Source organism: Pseudophryne corroboree, chromosome 1, assembly GCF_028390025.1.
Source record: "Pseudophryne corroboree isolate aPseCor3 chromosome 1, aPseCor3.hap2, whole genome shotgun sequence".
Classification (NCBI taxonomy): Eukaryota; Metazoa; Chordata; class Amphibia; order Anura; family Myobatrachidae; genus Pseudophryne; species Pseudophryne corroboree.
Window position 1 is genome coordinate 1036678664 of NC_086444.1, and position 21691 is coordinate 1036700354.

A 21691-nucleotide genomic window follows, 5' to 3' on the forward strand; every position below is an offset into this window, starting at 1 on the left:
TGGGGGCACGTCTCAAACTCTTCAGTCAGTTCTGGGTTCGTTCGGACCTGGACCCATGGGTTTTAGAAATAGTGTCCCAAGGGTACAAACTGGAGTTTCAAGACGTTCCCCCTCGCTGATTTTTCAAATCAGCCTTACCAGCTTCTCTTCCAGACAGGGAGGTAGTATGCGGCGCAATACAAAAGTTGTGTCAAAATCAGGTCATTATCAAGGTTCCCCCGTCACAACAAGGAGAAGGCTTTTATTCGAGCCTGTTCGTGGTCCCGAAGCCAGACGGCTCGGTTAGACCAATCCTGAACCTAAAATCCCTCACTTTCTACCTAAGAAGATACAAATTCAAGATGGAGTCTCTCCGAGCAGTGATCTCCAGTCTGGAGGAGGGGGATTTTATGGTGTCGATGGAAATAAAAGATACCTACTTACATGTTCCCATTTATCCTCCGCATCAGGCTTACCTGAGGTTTGCAATTCAGGATTGTCATTACCAATTTCAGACGTTGCCGTTTGGTCTGTCCACGGCTCCAAGGATTTTCACCAAAGTGATGGCGGAAATAATGGTTCTCCTTCGCAAACAAGGAGTTACGATTATCCCATACTTGGATGATCTCCTGATAAAGGCGAGATCCAGGGACCAAGTGGTGCAGAACATTACACTCGCCATGGCAGTTCTGCAACAACACGGTTGGCTCCTAAACTTGCCAAAATCACAGTTGATTCCGACGACGTGACTGTCGTTTTTGGGAATGATTCTGGACACAGAATTACAGAGAGTGTTTCTTCCAGTGGCAAAGGCTCTGGAAATTCAGAACCTGGTCAGACAAATTCTGAAACCAGCAAGAGTGTCAGTCCATCAATGCACTCGTTTACTGGGGAAGATGGTGGCGGCCTACGAGGCCATTCAGTTTGGCAGGTTCCATGCCAGGGTGTTACAGTGGGACCTGTTGGACAAGTGGTCCGGATCACACCTGCACATGCACCGGAAAATAATTCTATCTTCTAAGACCAGAATCTCACTCCTGTGGTGGCTGCACAGCTCTCACCTCCTAGAGGGGCGCAGGTTCAGGATCCAGGACTGAATCCTAATAACCATGGATGCGAGTCTCCGGGGCTGGGGGGCAGTCACACAGGGGGAAAACTTCCAGGGAAGATGGTCAAGCCTGGAAACTTCTCTACACATAAACGTTCTGGAGTTAAGAGACATTTACAATGGCCTTCTTCAAGCGGAACATCTGCTTCTCAATCTGCCCGTACTGATCCAGTCGGACAATATAATAGCAGTAGCGTACATAAACCGCCAAGGCGTAACAAAAAGCAGAGCGGCAATGGCAGAGACCACAAGGGTTCTCCGCTGGGCGGAAAGACATACAAGCGCTCTGTCCAGCGGTCTTCATTCCAGGAGTGGACAACTGGGAAGCAGACTTCCTCAGCAGACACGATCTCCATCCAGGAGAGTGGGGTCTTCATCAAGAGGTCTTCACAGTCGGGAAGATGGTCAAGCCTGGAAACTTGTCTACACATAAACGTTCTGGAGTTAAGAGACATTTACAACGGCCTTCTTCAAGCGGAACATCTGCTTCTCAATCTGCCCGTACTGATCCAGTCGGACAATATAATAGCAGTAGCGCACATAAACCGCCAAGGCGTAACAAAAAGCAGAGCGGCAATGGCAGAGGCCACAAGGGTTCTCCGCTGGGCGGAAAGACATACAAGCGCTCTGTCCAGCGGACTTCATTCCAGGAGTGGACAACTGGGAAGCAGACTTCCTCAGCAGACACGATCTCCATCCAGGAGAGTGGGGTCTTCATCAAGAGGTCTTCACAGAAGTGACAGGTCTTTGGGGAATTCCTCAAGTAGACATGATGGCGTCTCATCTCAACAAGAAGCTTCAGAGATATTGTTCCAGGTCGAGGGATCCTCAAGCAATAGCTGTGGATGCCCTGGTGACACCATGGGTGTTTCAGTCGGTGTATGTATTCCCTCCACTTCTGCTCATTCCAAAAGTGCTAAGGATCTTAAGAAGAACAAATGTTCGGGCGAACCTCATTGTTCCAGACTGGCCAAGGAGGGCTTGGTATCCGGATCTTCAGGAATTACTCATAGAAGATCCCTGGCCTCTTCCTCTACGAGAGGATCTGTTACAACAAGGGCCGTGCATGTATCAAGACTTACCGCGGCTACGTTTGACGGCTTGGCGGTTGAACGCCGGATCCTATCCCGGAAGGGTATTCCGAAGGTATTCCCACATTTCTGCAGGCTAGAAAGGGAGTAACGTCCAAACATTACCACCGTATTTGGAGAAAATATGTGTCTTGGTGTGAATCCAAGGAGGTTCCTACTGAAGAATTTCAGTTGGGACGTTTTCTCCATTTTCTACAGGCAGGTGTGGATGCGGGCTTGAAATTGGGCTCAATTAAAGTACAAATTTCGGCCTTACCGGTTTTCTTTCAAAAACAATTGGCCTCCCTTCCAGAGGTTCAGACTTTCGTAAAAGGCGTGTTGCACATCCAACCTCCATTTGTGCCTCCAGTGGGACCATGGGATCTTAATGTGGTGTTGCAGTTCCTTCAATCACATTGGTTTGAGCCTTTACAAAAGGTGGAATTGAAATTCGTCACTTGGAAAGTGGTCATGCTGTTGGCCTTGGAATCTGCAAGGCGGGTATCGGAGTTAGCGGCTTTGTCTCACAAGAGCCCTTATTTGATCTTCCATGAAGATAGAGCAGAGTTGAGGACTCGTCAGCAGTTTCTGCCGAAGGTAGTTTCGTCGTTCCACATGAACCAACCAATTGTGGTGCCAGTGGCTACTGACGCCTTAGTGGAGTCGAAGTCTCTCGATGTGGTCAGAGCTTTAAAAATTTATGTCGCCAGGACTGCACGGATTAGGAAAACGGAGGCTCTGTTTGTCCTGTATTTTCCAACAATATTGGGTGTCCTGCTTCCAAGCAGACTATTGCACGCTGAATCTGTTATACGATTCAGCAGGTTCATTCTACGGCTGGATTGCCGTTACCGAAATCGGTGAAGGCCCATTCTACCAGGAAGGTGGGCGCGTCCTGGGCGGCTGCCCAGGGGGTCTCAGCCTTACAACTATGCCGAGCAGCTACTTGGTCGGGTTCAAACACTTTTGCAAAGTTTTACAAGTTCGATACCCTAACCGAGGAGGACCTCATGTTTGGTCTATCGGTGCTGCAGAATCATCCGCACTCTCCCACCCGTTCTAGAGCTTTGGTATAAACCCCATGGTTCTTATGGTTACCCCAGCATCCTCTAGGACGTATGAGAAAATAGGATTTTAATACCTACCGGTAAATCCTTTTCTTTTAGTCCGTAGAGGATGCTGGGCACCCGTCCCAGTGCGTACGGTATCTGCAGTTATTAGTTCTGGTTATACACTGGTTGTGTTACATTATAGTCAGCCTGTTGCTGACATTGTTCAGGCTGTTGGCTGGAGTTCTGTTGAATGCCATGTTGTACGGCGTGTTTGAGGTGTGAGCTGGTAGGTATCTCACCTTAGTTTAACAATAATTCCTTTCCTCGAAATGTCCGTCTCCCTGGGCACAGTTCCTATAACTGGAGTCTGGAGGAGGGGTATGGAGGGAGGAGCCAGTTCACACCCATTCAAAGTCTTAAAGTGCCCATGTCTCCTGCGGATTCCGTCTATACCCCATGGTTCTTATGGTTACCCCAGCATCCTCTACGGACTAAGAGAAAAGGATTTACCGTTAGGTATTAAAATCCTATTTTAGCTTTTGTGCTAATGAGACTCATGTGCATGATTTGGTATTAAACTGTAGTTGCCACATTCTTGACCAGTCTACCTAGATTCTCCTACAAACCCCTCCTGGTGTGTCTACCCTGTTGCATACCTTTGAGTCATCTGCAAAAAGGCATACTTTCGCTTGAGAAATGAAATGTAAAATGTGAGTAATTCCTTAGTTGGCGCTAGTGATGTGCACCGGAAATTTTTCGGGTTTTGTGTTTTGGGTTCGGTTCCGCGGCCGTGTTTTGGATTCGGGCGCGTTTTGGCAAAACCTTACTGAAATTTTTTTGTCGGATTCGGGTGTGTTTTGGATTCGGGTGTTTTTTTCAAAAAACCCTCAAAAACAGCTTAAATCATAGAATTTGGGGGTCATTTTGATCCCATAGTATTATTAACCTCAATAACCATAATTTCCACTCATTTTCAGTCTATTCTGAACACCTCACACCTCACAATATTATTTTTAGTCCTAAAATTTGCACCGAGGTCGCTGGATGGCTAAGCTAAGCGACCCAAGTGGCCGACACAAACACCTGGCCCATCTAGGAGTGGCACTGCAGTGTCAGGCAGGATGGCACTTCCAAAAAATTGTCCCCAAACAGCACATGATGCAAAGAAAAAAAAGAGGCGCACCAAGGTCGCTGTGTGACTAAGCTAAGCGACCCAAGTGGCCGACACAAACACCTGGCCCATCTAGGAGTGGCACTGCAGTGTCAGACAGGATGGCACTTCAAAAAAATAGTCCCCAAACAGCACATGATGCAAAGAAAAAAAAGAGGCGCACCAAGGTCGCTGTGTGACTAAGCTAAGCGACCCAAGTGGCCGACACAAACACCTGGCCCATCTAGGAGTGGCACTGCAGTGTCAGACAGGATGGCACTTCAAAAAAATAGTCCCCAAACAGCACATGATGCAAAGAAAAAAAGAGGCGCAATGAGGTAGCTGTGTGACTAAGCTAAGCGACCCAAGTGGCCGACACAAACACCTGGCCCATCTAGGAGTGGCACTGCAGTGTCAGACAGGATGGCACTTCAAAAAAATAGTCTCCAAACAGCACATGATGCAGAGAAAAAAAGAGGCGCACCAAGGTGGCTGTGTGACTAAGCTAAGCGACACAAGTGGCCGACACAAACACCTGGCCCATCTAGGAGTGGCATTGCAGTGTCAGGCAGGACGGCCCTTCCAAAAAATACTCCCCAAACAGCACATGATGCAAAGAAAAAAAGAGGCGCACCAAGGTCGCTGTGTGACTAAGCTAAGCGACACAAGTGGCCGACACAAACACCTGGCCCATCTAGGAGTGGCACTGCAGTGTCAATCAAGACAGGATGGCCCTTCAAAAAAATACTCCCCAAACAGCACATGATGCAAAGAAAAAAAGAGGCGCACCAAGGTGGCTGTGTGACTAAGCTAAGCGACACAAGTGGCCGACACAAACCCCTGGCCCATCTAGGAGTGGCAGTGCAGTGTCAATCAAGACAGGATGGCCCTTCCAAAAAATACTCCCGAAACAGCACATGATGCAAAGAAAAAAAGAGGCGCACCAAGGTCGCTGTGTGACTAAGCTAAGCGACACAAGTGGCCGACACAAACACCTGGCCCATCTAGGAGTGGCACGGCAGTGTCAATCAAGACAGGATGGCCCTTCAAAAAAATACTCCCCAAACAGCACATGATGCAAAGAAAAAAGAGGCGCACCAAGGTGGCTGTTTGACTAAGCTAAGCGACACAAGTGGCCGACACAAACACCTGGCCCATCTAGGAGTGGCACTGCAGTGTCAATCAAGACAGGATGGCCCTTCCAAAAAATACTCCTCAAACAGAACATGATGCAAAGAAAAAAAGAGGCACACCAAGGTGGCTGTGTGACTCAGCTAAGCGACACAAGTGGCCGACACAAACACCTGGCCCATCTAGGAGTGGCACTGCAGTGTCAATCAAGACAGGATGGCCCTTCCAAAAAATTGTCCCCAAACAGCACATGATGCAAAGAAAAAAAGAGGCGCACCAAGGTCGCTGTGTGACTAAGCTAAGCGACACAAGTGGCCGACACAAACACCTGGCCCATCTAGGAGTGGCACTGCAGTGTCAGGCAGGATGGCCCTTCAAAAAAATTGTCCCCAAACAGCACATGATACAAAGAAAAATGAAAGAAAAAAGAGGCGCAAGATAGAATTGTCCCTGGGCCCTCACACCCATCCTTATGTTGTATAAACAGGTCATGCACACTTTAACGAACCCATCATTTCAGCGACAGGGTCTGCCACACGACTGTGACTGAAATGACTGGTTGGTTTGGGCCCCCACCAAAAAAGAAGCAATCAATCTCTCCTTGCACAAACTGGCTCTACAGAGGCAAGATGTCCACCTCATCATCATCCTCCGATTCCTCACCCCTTTCACTGTGTACATCCCCCTCCTCACAGATTATTAATTCGTCCCCACTGGAATCCACCATCTCAGGTCCCCGTGTACTTTCTGGAGGCAATTGCTGCTGGTGAATGTCTCCACGGAGGAATTGATTATAATTCATTTTAATGAACATCATCTTCTCCACATTTTCTGGAAGTAACCTTGTACGCCGATTGCTGACAAGGTGAGCGGCTGCACTAAACACTCTTTCGGAGTACACACTGGAGGGAGGGCAACTTAGGTAGAATAAAGCCAGTTTCTGCAAGGGCCTCCAAATTGCCTCTTTTTCCTGCCAGTATACGTACGGACTGTCTGACGTGCCTACTTGGATGCGGTCACTCATATAATCCTCCACCATTCTTTCAATGGTGAGAGAATCATATGCAGTGACAGTAGACGACATGTCAGTAATCGTTGCCAGCTCCTTAAGTCCGGACCAGATGTCAGCACTCGGTCCAGACTGCCCTGCATCACCGCCAGCGGGTGGGCTCGGAATTCTTAGCCTTTTCCTCGCACCCCCAGTTGCGGGAGAATGTGAAGGAGGAGATGGTGACGGGTCACGTTCCGCTTGACTTGACAATTTTCTCACCAGCAGGTCTTTGAACCTCTGCAGACTTGTGTCTGCCGGAAAGAGAGATACAACGTAGGTTTTAATCTAGGATCGAGCACGGTGGCCAAAATGTAGTGCTCTGATTTCGATTGATTGAACACCCGTGAATCCTGGTTAAGCGAATTAAGGGCTCCATCCACAAGTCTCACATGCCTAGCGGAATGGCTCTGTTTTAGCTCCTCCTTCAATGTCTCCAGCTTCTTCTGCAAAAGCCTGATGAGGGGAATGACCTGACTCAGGCTGGCAGTGTCTGAACTGACTTCACGTGTGGCAAGTTCAAAGGGTTGCAGAACCTTGCACAACGTTGAAATCATTCTCCACTGCGCTTGAGTCAGGTGCATTCCGCCTCCTTTGCCTATATCGTGGCCAGATGTATAGGCTTGAATGGCCTTTTGCTGCTCCTCCATCCTCTGAAGCATATAGAGGGTTGAATTCCACCTCGTTACCACCTCTTGCTTCAGATGATGGCAGGGCAGGTTCAGGAATGTTTGCTGGTGCTCCAGTCTTCGGTACGCGGTGCCTGAACGCCGAAAGTGACCCGCAATTCTTCGGGCCACCGACAGCATCTCTTGCACGCCCCTGTCTTTTTTTAAATAATTCTGCACCACCAAATTCAAGGTATATGCAAAACATGGGACGTGCTGGAATTTGCCCAGATGTAATGCACGCACAATATTGCTGGCGTTGTCCGATGTCACAAATCCCCAGGAGAGTCCAATTGGGGTAAGCCATTCTGCGATGATCTTCCTCAGTTGCCGTAAGAGGTTTTCAGCTGTGTGGCTATTCTGGAAAGCAGTGATACAAAGCGTAGCCTGCCTAGGAACGAGTTGGCTTTTGCGAGATGCTGCTACTGGTGCCGCCGCTGCTGTTCTTGCTGCGGGAGGCAATACATCTACCCAGTGGGCTGTCACAGTCATATAGTCCTGAGTCTGCCCTGCTCCACTTGTCCACATGTCCGTGGTTAAGTGGACATTGGGTACAACTGCATTTTTTAGGACACTGGTGAGTCTTTTTCTGAGGTCTGTGTACATTTTCGGTATCGCCTGCCTAGAGAAATGGAACCTAGATGGTATTTGGTACCAGGGACACAGTACCTCAATCAAGTCTCTAGTTGGCTCTGAATTAACGATGGATACCGGAACCACGTTTCTTACCGCCCAGGCTGCCAAGGCCTCAGTTATCCGCTTTGCAGCAGGATGACTGCTGTGATATTTCATCTTCCTCGCAAAGGACTGTTGGACAGTCAATTGCTTACTGGAGTTAGTACAAGTGGTCTTCCGACTTCCCCTCTGGGATGACGATAGACTCCCAGCAGCAACAACAGCAGCACCAGCAACCAGCAGTAGGCGTTACACTCAAGGATGCATCGGAGGAATCCCAGGCAGGAGAGGACTCGTCAGACTTGCCAGTGACATGGCCTGCAGGACTATTGGCTTTCCTGGGTAAGGAGGAAATTGACACTGAGGGAGTTGGTGGTGTGGTTTGCAGGAGCTTGGTTACAAGAGGAAGGGATTTAGTGGTCAGTGGACTGCTTCCGCTGTCACCCAAAGTTTTTGAACTTGTCACTGACTTATGATGAATGCGCTGCAGGTGACGTATAAGGGAGGATGTTCCGAGGTGGTTAACGTCCTTACCCCTACTTATTACAGCTTGACAAAGGCAACACACGGCTTGACACCTGTTGTCCGCATTTGTGTTGAAATAATTCCACACCGAAGAGCTTATTTTTTTAGTATTTTGACCAGGCATGTCAATGGCCATATTCCTCCCATGGACAACAGGTGTCTCCCCGGGTGCCTGACTTAAACAAACCACCTCACCATCAGAATCCTCCTTGTCAATTTCCTCCCCAGCGCCAGCAACACCCATATCCTTATCCTGGTGTACTTCAACAGTGACATCTTCAATTTGACTATCAGGAACTGGACTGCGGGTGCTCCTTCCAGCACTTGCAGGGGGCGTGCAAATGGTGGAAGGCGCAAGCTCTTCCCGTCCAGTGTTGGGAAGGTCAGGCATCGCAACCAACACAATTGGACTCTCCTTGGGGATTTGTGATTTTGAAGAACGCACAGTTCTTTGCTGTGCTTTTGCCAGCTTAAGTCTTTTCTTTTTTCTAGCGAGAGGCTGAGTGCTTCCATCCTCATTTGAAGCTGAACCACTAGCCATGAACATAGGCCAGGGCCTCAGCCGTTCCTTGCCACTCGGTGTCGTAAATGGCATATTGGCAAGTTTACGCTTCTCCTCAGATGCTTTTAATTTTGATTTTTGGGTCATTTTACTGAACTTTTGTGTTTTGGATTTTACATGCTCTCTACTATGACATTGGGCATCGGCCTTGGCAGACGACGTTGATGGCATTTCATCGTCTCTGCCAAGACTAGTGGCAGCAGCTTCAGCACGAGGTGGAAGTGGATCTTGATCTTTCCCTTTAACCTCCACATTTTTGTTCTCCATTTTTTAATGTGTGGAATTATATGCCAGTATCAATAGCAATGGCCTACTACTATATTTACTGCGCACAACTAAAATGCACCACAGGTATAGAATGTAGATGGATAGTATACTTAATGGATGACGAGTGACGACACAGAGGTAGGTACACAGCAGTGGCCTACCGTACTGCTATATATAGTATACTGGTGGACACTGTCAGCAAACTGCTAAACTAGTCTAAAATGCACCACAGGTATAGATTGTAGATGGATAGTATACTTAATGGATGACGAGTGACGACACAGAGGTAGGTACACAGCAGTGGCCTACCGTACTGCTATAAACAGTATACTGGACCTGGTGGACACTGTCAGCAAACTGCTAAACTAGTCTAAAAAAAAAGGCACCACAGGTATACAATGTAGATGGATGGATAGTATACTTAATGGATGACGAGTGACGACACAGAGGTAGGTACAGCAGTGGCCTACCGTACTGCTATATACAGTATACTGGACCTGGTGGACACTGTCAGCAAACTGCTAAACTAGTCTAAAAAAAAGGCACCACTGGTATACAATGTAGATGGATGGATAGTATACTTAATGGATGACGAGTGACGACACAGAGGTAGGTACAGCAGTGGCCTACCGGTCTGCTATATACAGTATACTGGACCTGGTGGACACTGTCAGCAAACTGCTAAACTAGTCTAAAAAAAAGGCACCACAGGTATACAATGTAGATGGATGGATAGTATACTTAATGGATGACGAGTGACGACACAGAGGTAGGTACAGCAGTGGCCTACCGTACTGCTATATACAGTATACTGTACCTGGTGGACACTGTCAGCAAACTGCTAAACTAGTCTAAAAAAAAGGCACCACAGGTATACAATGTAGATGGATGGATAGTATACTTAATGGATGACGAGTGACGACACAGAGGTAGGTACAGCAGTGGCCTACCGTACTGCTATATACAGTATACTGGACCTGGTGGACACTGTCAGCAAACTGCTAAACTAGTCTAAAAAAAAGGCACCACAGGTATACAATGTAGATGGATGGATAGTATACTTAATGGATGACGAGTGACGACACAAAGGTAGGTACAGCAGTGGCCTACCGGTCTGCTATATACAGTATACTGGACCTGGTGGCAGGGCCGTCTTTTCGTATGGGCTCAATGGGCTCTTGCCCAAGGGCCCCAGGAGTATAAGGACCCTAGGCTGATAGCTAAGGGTCCCCTCTTTCCAGGGGTACCAGATTTTTGAAAATCGGCCCTGGGGAACTGGAGATATCCAACGTGAAAGCAGTGGTCCCCATCTGAGCCTGTTAATTGCTCTTCCCAGCCAGATATCTCAGGCTTTGTCTGATTTAGAATTTTTCTGAGGGTATAATCCAAAAGCTGGGACTCTCCCCTTTCGCTGGACACTGGCAGCTTGTCTCTACTATGCCCAGAACCAGAGATATCAGCCTTCCAGCAGCTGGTCCCTGTTGGATATTTGCCCAAAGCAAATGATGCTTCTAACTACAGGTATAATTTCATGTACTGCGCTGGGTAAATGACAGAAGATGATTTGGTGCTTTGGACATCTCCACTTTATCTCTCTCCAAGGCTTGATACATCTCCCCAAGAGTGCTGTATATAAAATATATGTCTAGCTGCTATACAGCAGGTCAGGAGCACCAGCAGGACAGTAGAGTAATAATTTGCGGACTCTATGAAATTAGCATGCAGTAAAGAATAGAGACTCAGGGGTACATTTACTAACATTCGTAATTTCCGAAAATAGGTCAAAGTTCAATCACGAATGACATCGACAGTGTAAAACTGCAACTTTTTGAATTTATTACGATGGATTTACTAAGCTGTCGTATTCGGGTTTTTCTTTTCTTCCGATGTCGATGTCATTCGTTTTTTTTTACCTAATTTTACGGCAGTGATTAGCAAAACACTGCCGTTTTTTTTTACAATCAATCTCGGCCGGATCTGTGTGATCCGTGCTGGGGTTCTTTTTTTTTTTTATTTTTAATTAAACAATGTAAAATCCCCCAAAAAAATGCGTGGGGTCCCCCCTCCTAAGCATAACCAGCCTCGGGCTCTTTGAGCCGATCCTGGTTGCAGAAATATGGGAAAAAAAATGACAGGGGTTCCCCCATATTTAAGCAACCAGCATCGGGCTCTGCGCCTGGTCCTGGTCCCAAAAATACGGGGGACAAAAAGAGTAGGGGTCCCCCGTATTTTTAAAACCAGCACCGGGCTCCACTAGCTGGACAGATAATGCCACAGCCGGGGGTCACTTTTATATAGTGCCCTGCGGCCGTGGCATCAAAAATCCAACTAGTCACCCCTGGCCGGGGTACCCTGGGGGAGTGGGAACCCCTTCAATCAAGGGGTCCCCCCCCCCAGCCACCCAAGGGCCAGGGGTGAAGCCCGAGGCTGTCCCCCCCCCATCCAATGGGCTGCGGATGGGAGGGCTGATAGCCTTTGTTGTAAAATAAAAGATATTGTTTTTAGTAGCAGTACTACAAGTCCCAGCAAGCCTCCCCCGCATGCTGGTACTTGGAGAACCACAAGTACCAGCATGCGGCGGAAAAACGGGCCCGCTGGTACCTGTAGTACTACCACTAAAAAAATACCCAAAAAAACACAAGACACACACACCGTGAAAGTATAATTTTATTACATACATCCACACATACATACATACTTACCTTATGTTCTCACGCAGGTCGGTCCTCTTCTCCAGTAGAATCCAAGGGGTACCTGTTGAATAAATTCTACTCACCAGATCCAGTGGTCCAGGCTCCTCGGCAAATCCAGGGATAATCCACGTACTTGAATAAAACAAAAAAACGGTTGCCCGACCACGAACTGAAAGGTGACCCATGTTTGCACATGGGTCACCTTCCCACGAATGCCAGAAACCCACTTTGCCTTCTGGCTAAGTGGGTTTCTTCAGCCAATCAGGGAGTGCCACGTTGTAGCACCCTCCTGATCAGCTGTGTGCTGCTGTCCTCACTGACAGGCGGCACACGGCAGTGTTACAATGTAGCGCCTATGCGCTACATTGTAACCAATGATGGGAACTTTCTGCTCAGCGGTGACGTCACTTTAGGTCAACCGCAGGGCAGAAAGTTCCCATCATTGGTTACAATGTAGCGCATAGGCGCTACATTGTAACACTGCCGTGTGCCGCCTGTCAGTGAGGACAGGAGCACACAGCTGATCAGGAGAGTGCTACAACGTGGCACTCCCTGATTGGCTGAAGAAACCCACTTAGCCAGAAGGCAAAGTGGGTTTCTGGCATTCGTGGGAAGGTGACCCATGTGCAAACATGGGTCACCTTTCAGTTCGTGGTCGGGCAACCGTTTTTTTGTTTTATTCAAGTACGTGGATTATCCCTGGATTTGCCGAGGAGCCTGGACCACTGGATCTGGTGAGTAGAATTTATTCAACAGGTACCCCTTGGATTCTACTGGAGAAGAGGACCGACCTGCGTGGGAACATAAGGTAAGTATGTATGTATGTATGTGTGTATGTATGTAATAAAATTATACTTTCACGGTGTGTGTGTCTTGTGTTTTTTTGGGTATTTTTTTAGTGGTAGTACTACAGGTACCAGCGGGCCCGTTTTTCCGCCGCATGCTGGTACTTGTGGTTCTCCAAGTACCAGCATGCGGGTGAGGCTTGCTGGGACTTGTAGTACTGCTACTAAAAACAATATCTTTTATTTTACAACAAAGGCTATCAGCCCTCCCATCCGCAGCCCATTGGATGGGGGGGGACAGCCTCGGGCTTCACCCCTGGCCCTTGGGTGGCTGGGGGGGGGGGACCCCTTGATTGAAGGGGTTCCCACTCCCCCAGGGTACCCCGGCCAGGGGTGACTAGTTGGATTTTTGATGCCACGGCCGCAGGGCACTATATAAAAGTGACCCCCGGCTGTGGCATTATCTGTCCAGCTAGTGGAGCCCGGTGCTGGTTTTAAAAATACGGGGGACCCCTACTCTTTTTGTCCCCCGTATTTTTGGGACCAGGACCAGGCGCAGAGCCCGATGCTGGTTGCTTAAATATGGGGGAACCCCTGTCATTTTTTTCACCATATTTCTGCAACCAGGATCGGCTCAAAGAGCCCGAGGCTGGTTATGCTTAGGAGGGGGGACCCCACGCAATTTTTTTTAAAAAAATAAGCACTTTCCCACCCCTTCCCACTGATATACATGCACGGATCTCATGGATCCGTGCATGCCTATCCAAACACGAATAAAAAAAAAAGTTCTGTTTTTTTTTAGCACTTTTTTACGAGTTGTAATTTTTCACGGCAGTGTTTGTTCTTTTTTTGCTTTGCACTTCTTAGTAAATGACCGAGATTCATACTTAAACAGCCGCGTTTTGACCGATGGTGTATTCATTCGTAATTTTTTACCTGAACTAGCAAAAAATTACGAATGCCCTCATCACTGCCGTGATTAGTGTTTAGTAAATGACCGAGATTAACCGAGATGACACTTTGAAGAAAAAACGGCATCTCGGTCAAAATCGGGAGCTTAGTAAATATACCCCTCAGGGGTATATTTACTAAGCTCCCGATTTTGACCGAGATGCCGTTTTTTCTTCAAAGTGTCATCTCGGTTAATCTCGGTCATTTACTAAACACTAATCACGGCAGTGATGAGGGCATTCGTAATTTTTTGCTAGTTCAGGTAAAAAATTACGAATGAATACACCATCGGTCAAAACGCGGCTGTTTAAGTATGAATCTCGGTCATTTACTAAGAAGTGCAAAGCAAAAAAAGAACAAACACTGCCGTGAAAAATTACAACTCGTAAAAAAGTGCTAAAAAAAAACAGAACTTTTTTTTTTATTCGTGTTTGGATAGGCATGCACGGATCCATGAGATCCGTGCATCTATATCAGTGGGAAGGGGTGGGAAAGTGCTTATTTTTACAAAAAAAATTGCGTAGGGTCCCCCCTCCTAAGCATAACCAGCCTCGGGCTCTTTGAGCCGATCCTGGTTGCAGAAATATGGTGAAAAAAATGACAGGGGTTCCCCCATATTTAAGCAACCAGCATCGGGCTCTGCGCCTGGTCCTGGTCCCAAAAATACGGGGGACAAAAAGAGTAGGGGTCCCCCGTATTTTTAAAACCAGCACCGGGCTCCACTAGCTGGACAGATAATGCCACAGCCGGGGGTCACTTTTATATAGTGCCCTGCGGCCGTGGCATCAAAAATCCAACTAGTCACCCCTGGCCGGGGTACCCTGGGGGAGTGGGAACCCCTTCAATCAAGGGGTCCCCCCCCCCCAGCCACCCAAGGGCCAGGGGTGAAGCCCGAGGCTGTCCCCCCCCATCCAATGGGCTGCGGATGGGAGGGCTGATAGCCTTTGTTGTAAAAGAAAAGATATTGTTTTTAGTAGCAGTACTACAAGTCCCAGCAAGCCTCCCCCGCATGCTGGTACTTGGAGAACCACAAGTACCAGCATGCGGCGGAAAAACGGGCCCGCTGGTACCTGTAGTACTACCACTAAAAAAATACCCAAAAAAACACAAGACACACACACCGTGAAAGTATAATTTTATTACATACATACACACATACATACATACTTACCTTATGTTCCCACGCAGGTCGGTCCTCTTCTCCAGTAGAATCCAAGGGGTACCTGTTGAATAAATTCTACTCACGAGATCCAGGGGTCCAGGCTCCTCGGCAAATCCAGGGATAATCCACGTACTTGAATAAAACAAAAAAACGGTTGCCCGACCACGAACTGAAAGGTGACCCATGTTTGCACATGGGTCACCTTCCCACGAATGCCAGAAACCCACTTTGCCTTCTGGCTAAGTGGGTTTCTTCAGCCAATCAGGGAGTGCCACGTTGTAGCACTCTCCTGATCAGCTGTGTGCTGCTGTCCTCACTGACAGGCGGCACACGGCAGTGTTACAATGTAGCGCCTATGCGCTACATTGTAACCAATGATGGGAACTTTCTGCCCTGCGGTTGACCTAAAGTGACGTCACCGCTGAGCAGAAAGTTCCCATCATTGGTTACAATGTAGCGCATAGGCGCTACATTGTAACACTGCCGCGTGCTGCCTGTCAGTGAGGACAGGAGCACACAGCTGATCAGGAGAGTGCTACAACGTGGCACTCCCTGATTGGCTGAAGAAACCCACTTAGCCAGAAGGCAAAGTGGGTTTCTGGCATTCGTGGGAAGGTGACCCATGTGCAAACATGGGTCACCTTTCAGTTCGTGGTCGGGCAACCGTTTTTTTGTTTTATTCAAGTACGTGGATTATCCCTGGATTTGCCGAGGAGCCTGGACCCCTGGATCTCGTGAGTAGAATTTATTCAACAGGTACCCCTTGGATTCTACTGGAGAAGAGGACCGACCTGCGTGGGAACATAAGGTAAGTATGTATGTATGTGTGTATGTATGTAATAAAATTATACTTTCACGGTGTGTGTGTCTTGTGTTTTTTTGGGTATTTTTTTAGTGGTAGTACTACAGGTACCAGCGGGCCCGTTTTTCCGCCGCATGCTGGTACTTGTGGTTCTCCAAGTACCAGCATGCGGGGGAGGCTTGCTGGGACTTGTAGTACTGCTACTAAAAACAATATCTTTTATTTTACAACAAAGGCTATCAGCCCTCCCATCCGCAGCCCATTGGATGGGGGGGGACAGCCTCGGGCTTCACCCCTGGCCCTTGGGTGGCTGGGGGGGGGGACCCCTTGATTGAAGGGGTTCCCACTCCCCCAGGGTACCCCGGCCAGGGGTGACTAGTTGGATTTTTGATGCCACGGCCGCAGGGCGCTGTATAAAAGTGACCCCCGGCTGTGGCATTATCTGTCCAGCTAGTGGAGCCCGGTGCTGGTTTTAAAAATACGGGGGACCCCTACTCTTTTTGTCCCCCGTATTTTTGGGACCAGGACCAGGCGCAGAGCCCGATGCTGGTTGCTTAAATATGGGGGAACCCCTGTCATTTTTTTCACCATATTTCTGCAACCAGGATCGGCTCAAAGAGCCCGAGGCTGGTTATGCTTAGGAGGGGGGACCCCACGCAATTTTTTTTAAAAAAATAAGCACTTTCCCACCCCTTCCCACTGATATACATGCACGGATCTCATGGATCCGTGCATGCCTATCCAATCACGAATTAAAAAAAAAGTTCTGTTTTTTTTTAGCACTTTTTTACGAGTTGAAATTTTTCACGGCAGTGTTTGTTCTTTTTTGGCTTTGCACTTCTTAGTAAATGACCGAGATTCATACTTAAACAGCCGCGTTTTGACCGATGGTGTATTCATTCGTAATTTTTTACCTGAACTTGCAAAAAATTACGAATGCCCTCATCACTGCCGTGATTAGTGTTTAGTAAATGACCGAGATTAACCGAGATGACACTTTGAAGAAAAAACGGCATCTCGGTCAAAATCGGGAGCTTAGTAAATATACCCCTCAGTCAATGAATACATAAAACATTTTTTAGTTTATGTTAAAATATAAAAAATAAGATTTGAAACCTACCGGTAAATCTTTTTCTCCTAGTCCGTACAGGATGTTGGGGACTCCGTAAGGACCATGGGGAATAGATGGGCTCCGCAGGAGACATGGGCACTAAAAAGAACTTTAGATATGGGTGTGCACTGGTTCCTCCCTCTATGCCCCTGCTCCAGACCTCAGTTAGAGAAACTGTGCCCAGAGGAGACGGACAGTACGAGGAAAGGATTTTTGTTAATCTAAGGGCAAGATTCATACCAGCCCACACCATCCACACCGTATAACATGGAATATACGAACCAGTTAACAGTATGAAACAAAACAGCATCAGCCCGAGACTGATCAAAACTGTAACATAACCCTTATGTAAGCAAAAACTATATACAAGTCTTGCAGAATTTAGTCCGCACTGGGACGGGCGCCCAGCATCTTCTACGGACTAGGAGAAAAAGATTTACCGGTAGGTTTAAAATCTAATTTTCTCTTACGTCCTAGAGGATGCTGGGGACTCCGTAAGGACCATGGGGATTATACCAAAGCTCCAAAACGGGCGGGAGATTGCGGATAACTCTGCAGCAGCGATTGAGCAAACATGAGGTCCTCATCAGCCAGGGTATCAAACTTGTAGAACTTTGCAAAGGTGTTTGAACCCGACCAAGTCGCCGCTCGGCAAAGCTGTAATGCCGAGACACCTCGGGCAGCCGCCCAAGAAGAGCCCACCTTCCTAGTGGAATGGGCCTTTACTGAATTTGGTAACGGCAATCCAGCAGTAGAATAAGCCTGCTGAATCGTGTTACAGATCCAGCGAGCAATAGTCTGCTTAGAAGCAGGAGCGCCAACCTTGTTGGCTGCATACATGACAAACAGTGCCTCTGTTTTCCTAACCCGAGCCGTTCTGGCCACATAAATTTTCAATGCCCTGACCACATCAAGGGACTCGGAATCCTCCAAGTCCCGCGTAGCCACAGACACCACAATAGGTTGGTTCATATGAAAAGATGAAACCACCTTAGGCAAAAATTGAGGACGAGTCCGCAACTCTGCTCTATCCACATGGAAAATCAGATAGGGGCTTTTGTGAGATAAAGCCGCCAACTCAGACACTCGTCTTGCCGATGTCAAGGCCAACAACATGACCACTTTCCAAGTGAGATACTTTAAATCCACCATTTGAAGAGGCTCAAACCAGTGAGACTTAAGGAACCTTAACACCACGTTAAGGTCCCATGGTGCCACTGGAGGCACAAAAGGAGGCTGGATATGCAGCACTCCCTTCACAAAAGTCTGGACTTCTGGGAGAGAAGCCAATTCCTTCTGGAAGAAAATAGATAGGGCCGAAATCTGAACCTTAATGGAGCCTAATTTTAGGCCCAAATTCACTCCAGTCTGTAGGAAGTGAAGGAAACGGCCCAGATGGAATTCTTCCGGAGGAGCATTCCTGGACTCACACCAAGACACATACTTCCTCCATATACCGTGATAATGTTTTGCTGTCACGTCCTTCCTAGCCTTTGTCAGAGTAGGAATGACCTCATCCGGAATGCCCTTTTCCGCTAGGATCCGGCGTTCAACCACCATGCCGTCAAACGCAGCCGCGGTAAGTCCTGGAACAGACAGGGCCCCTGTTGCAACAGGTCCTCTCTGAGAGGAAGAGGCCACGGATCTTCTGTGAGCATTTCCTGCAGATCCGGATACCAGGCCCTTCGAGGCCAATCTGGAACAATGAGAATTGTCTGTACTCCTCTTCGTCTTATGATTCTCAATATCTTGGAGATGAGAGGAAGAGGAGGAAACACATAAACCGACTGGAACACCCACGGTGTCACCAGGGCGTCCACTGCTACCGCCTGAGGGTCCCTTGACCTGGCGCAATACTTCGGAAGTTTCTTGTTGAGGCGTGATGCCATCATGTCTATTTGAGGCAGTCCCCACTGACTTGCAATCTCTGCGAAGACTTCCTGATGAAGTCCCCACTCTCCTGGATGTAGATCATGTCTGCTGAGGAAGTCCGCTTCCCAGTTGTCCACTCCCGGAATGAAGATTGCTGTCAGAGCACTTACATGATTTTCCGCCCAGCGAAGAATCCTGGTGGCTTCCGCCATTGCCACTCTGCTCTTTGTTCCGCCTTGACGGTTTACATGAGCCACTGCGGTGATGTTGTCTGACTGAATCAGAACCGGTAGGTCGCGAAGCAAATTCTCCGCTTCACGAAGGCCGTTGTATATGGCCCTTAATTCCAGTACGTTGATGTGTAGACAAGCCTCCTGGCTTGACCATAGACCTTGGAAGTTTCTTCCCTGTGTGACTGCTCCCCATCCTCGGAGGCTCGCGTCCGTGGTTACCAGAACCCAGTCCTGAATGCCGAACCTGCGACCCTCTAGAAGGTGAGCACTCTGCAGCCACCACAGGAGAGATACCCTGGCCCTGGGGGACAGGCTGATCATCTGATGAATCTGTAGATGTGACCCGGACCACTTGTCCAGAAGGTCCCACTGAAAAGTCCTCGCATGGAACCTGCCGAATGGAATGGCCTTGCAAGACGCCACCATCTTTCCCAGAACTCGAGTGCAGTGATGCACCGACACCCTTTTTGGCTTCAAGAGGTTCCTGACCAAGTTCAGGAGTTCTTGGGCCTTTTCCATCGGAAGAAAAACCCTTTTCTGGTCTTTATCCAGAATCATGCCTAAGAAAGGTAAACGGGTCGTTGGAACCAACTGTGACTTCGGGAGATTGAGAATCCAGCCGTGCTGCTGCAACACCCTCAGGGAGAGTGACACGCTGTTCAGCAACTGCTCTCTTGATCTCGCTTTTATTAGGAGATTGTCCAAGTACAGGATAATTGTGACTCCCTGCTTGCGCAGGAGCACCATCATTTCCGCCATTACCTTGGTGAAAATCCTCGGGCCGTGTAAAGCCCAAACGGCAACGTCTGAAATTGGTAATGACAATCCTGTACAGCAAATCTCAGGAACGCCTGATGAGGAGGATATATGGGGACATGAAGGTATGCATCCTTTATGTCCAGGGACACCATAAAACCCCCCCCCCTCCAGGCTGGCGATGACCGCTCTGAGCGATTCCATCTTGAACTTGAACCTTTTTAAGTATAGGTTTAAGGATTTTAAATTCAGAATGGGTCTGATCGAACCGTCCGGTTTCGGAACCACAAACAGGGTTGAGTAGTACCCCATCCCCTGCTGAAGCAGGGGAACTTTGACCACCACTTGTTGAAGACACAGCTTTTGAATTGCATTTAAAACTACCTCCCTCTCTGGGGAAGAAGCCGGTAGGGCCGATTTGAAAAATCAGCGAGGAGGCACCTCTTCGAATTCCAGCTTGTAACCCTGGGAAACAATTTCTATTGCCCAGGGATCCACCTGTGATTGAACCCAGACATGGCTGAAAAGCCGAAGACGTGCCCCCACTGGGGCGGACTCCCTCAGCGGAGCCCCAGCGTCATGCGGTGGATTTTGTAGAAGCCGGGGAGGACTTCTGCTCCTGGGAACTAGCTGTAGTTGGCAGCTTTTTCCCTCTGCCCTTACCTCTGGCAAGAAAGGAAGATCCCCGTACTCTCTTGGATATATGCGACCGAAAGGACTGCATCTGATAATGTGGCGTTTTCTTAGGCTGTGAGGAAACATAAGGCAAAAAAGTTGATTTACCTGCCGTAGCTGTGGAAACCAGCTCCGTGAGACCTTCCCCAAACAATTCCTCACCCTTGTAAGGCAAAACCTCCATATGCCTCTTCTAGTCGGCATCACCTGTCCATTGTCAGGTCCATAGGGCTCGCCTAGCAAAAATCGCCATAGCGCTGGCTCTGGAACCCAGTAGGCCAACGTCTCTCTGAGCACCTCTCAGATATAGGACAGCATCCTTAATATGACCCAGGGTCAATAAATGGTTTCCTTATCCAGCGTATCAATATCAGCAGATAAGGTATCTGTCCACGATGCTACAGCGCTACAAACCCAAGCCAACGCTATCGCCGGTCTGAGTAATGTACCAGTATGTGTGTAAATTGACTTCAAGGTAGTCTCCTGCCTGTGATCAGCAGGATCCCTGAGGGTTGCTGTATCTTGAGATGGCAGCGCTACCTTTTTGGATAAGCGTGGATTCCCACCGTATCCTGTCCTTAACCGGGAAAGGATACGCCATAAGAATCCTTTTGGGAATCTGCAGTTTCTTGTCTGGAGTTTCCCAAGCCCTTTCAAACAACTTATTTAGTTCATGTGAAGGGAGAAAAGTAACCTCGGGCTTCTTTTCTTTAAACATGTGGACCCTCGTGTCAGGTACAGAGGGGTCATCTGTGATATGCAACACATCTTTTATTGCAATAATCATATAATGAATACTTTTAGCCAATTTTGGCTGCAACTTTGCATCATCATAGTCGACACTGGAGTCAGAATCCGTGTCGGTATCAGTGTCTACGACTTGTGATAATGGGTGCTTTTGAGATCCAGAAGGTCCCTGTGACATAGTGAAAGGCAGTGCTTGACTCCCTGTACATTCCCTGGACTCTGCTTTGTCCAACCTTTTGTGCAATAAATTCACATTTGCATTTAAAATGTTCCACATATCCAACCAGTCAGGTGTCGGCATTGCTGACGGAGACACCACACTCATTTGCTCCACCTCCTCCCTAGAATAGCCTTCCGCTTCAGACATGCCGACACACGCGTACCGACACCCCACACACTCAGGGAAATCTCTAATCTGGAGACAGTTCCCCCACAGGGCCCTTTGGAGAGACAGAGAGAGAGTATGCCAGCACACACCCAGCGCCAAAGACCCTGGAAAAAATTCCCAGATAGATATAGCGCTATATATATATATATATATATATATATATATATATATATATCTACTGTGCCAATTATGTGCCCCCCCTTCTTTAAAACCCTCTGTCACCATGTTCAGCAGGGGAGAGTCCGGGGAGCCAGCTTCTCAGCGGTGTGCTGTGGAGAAAA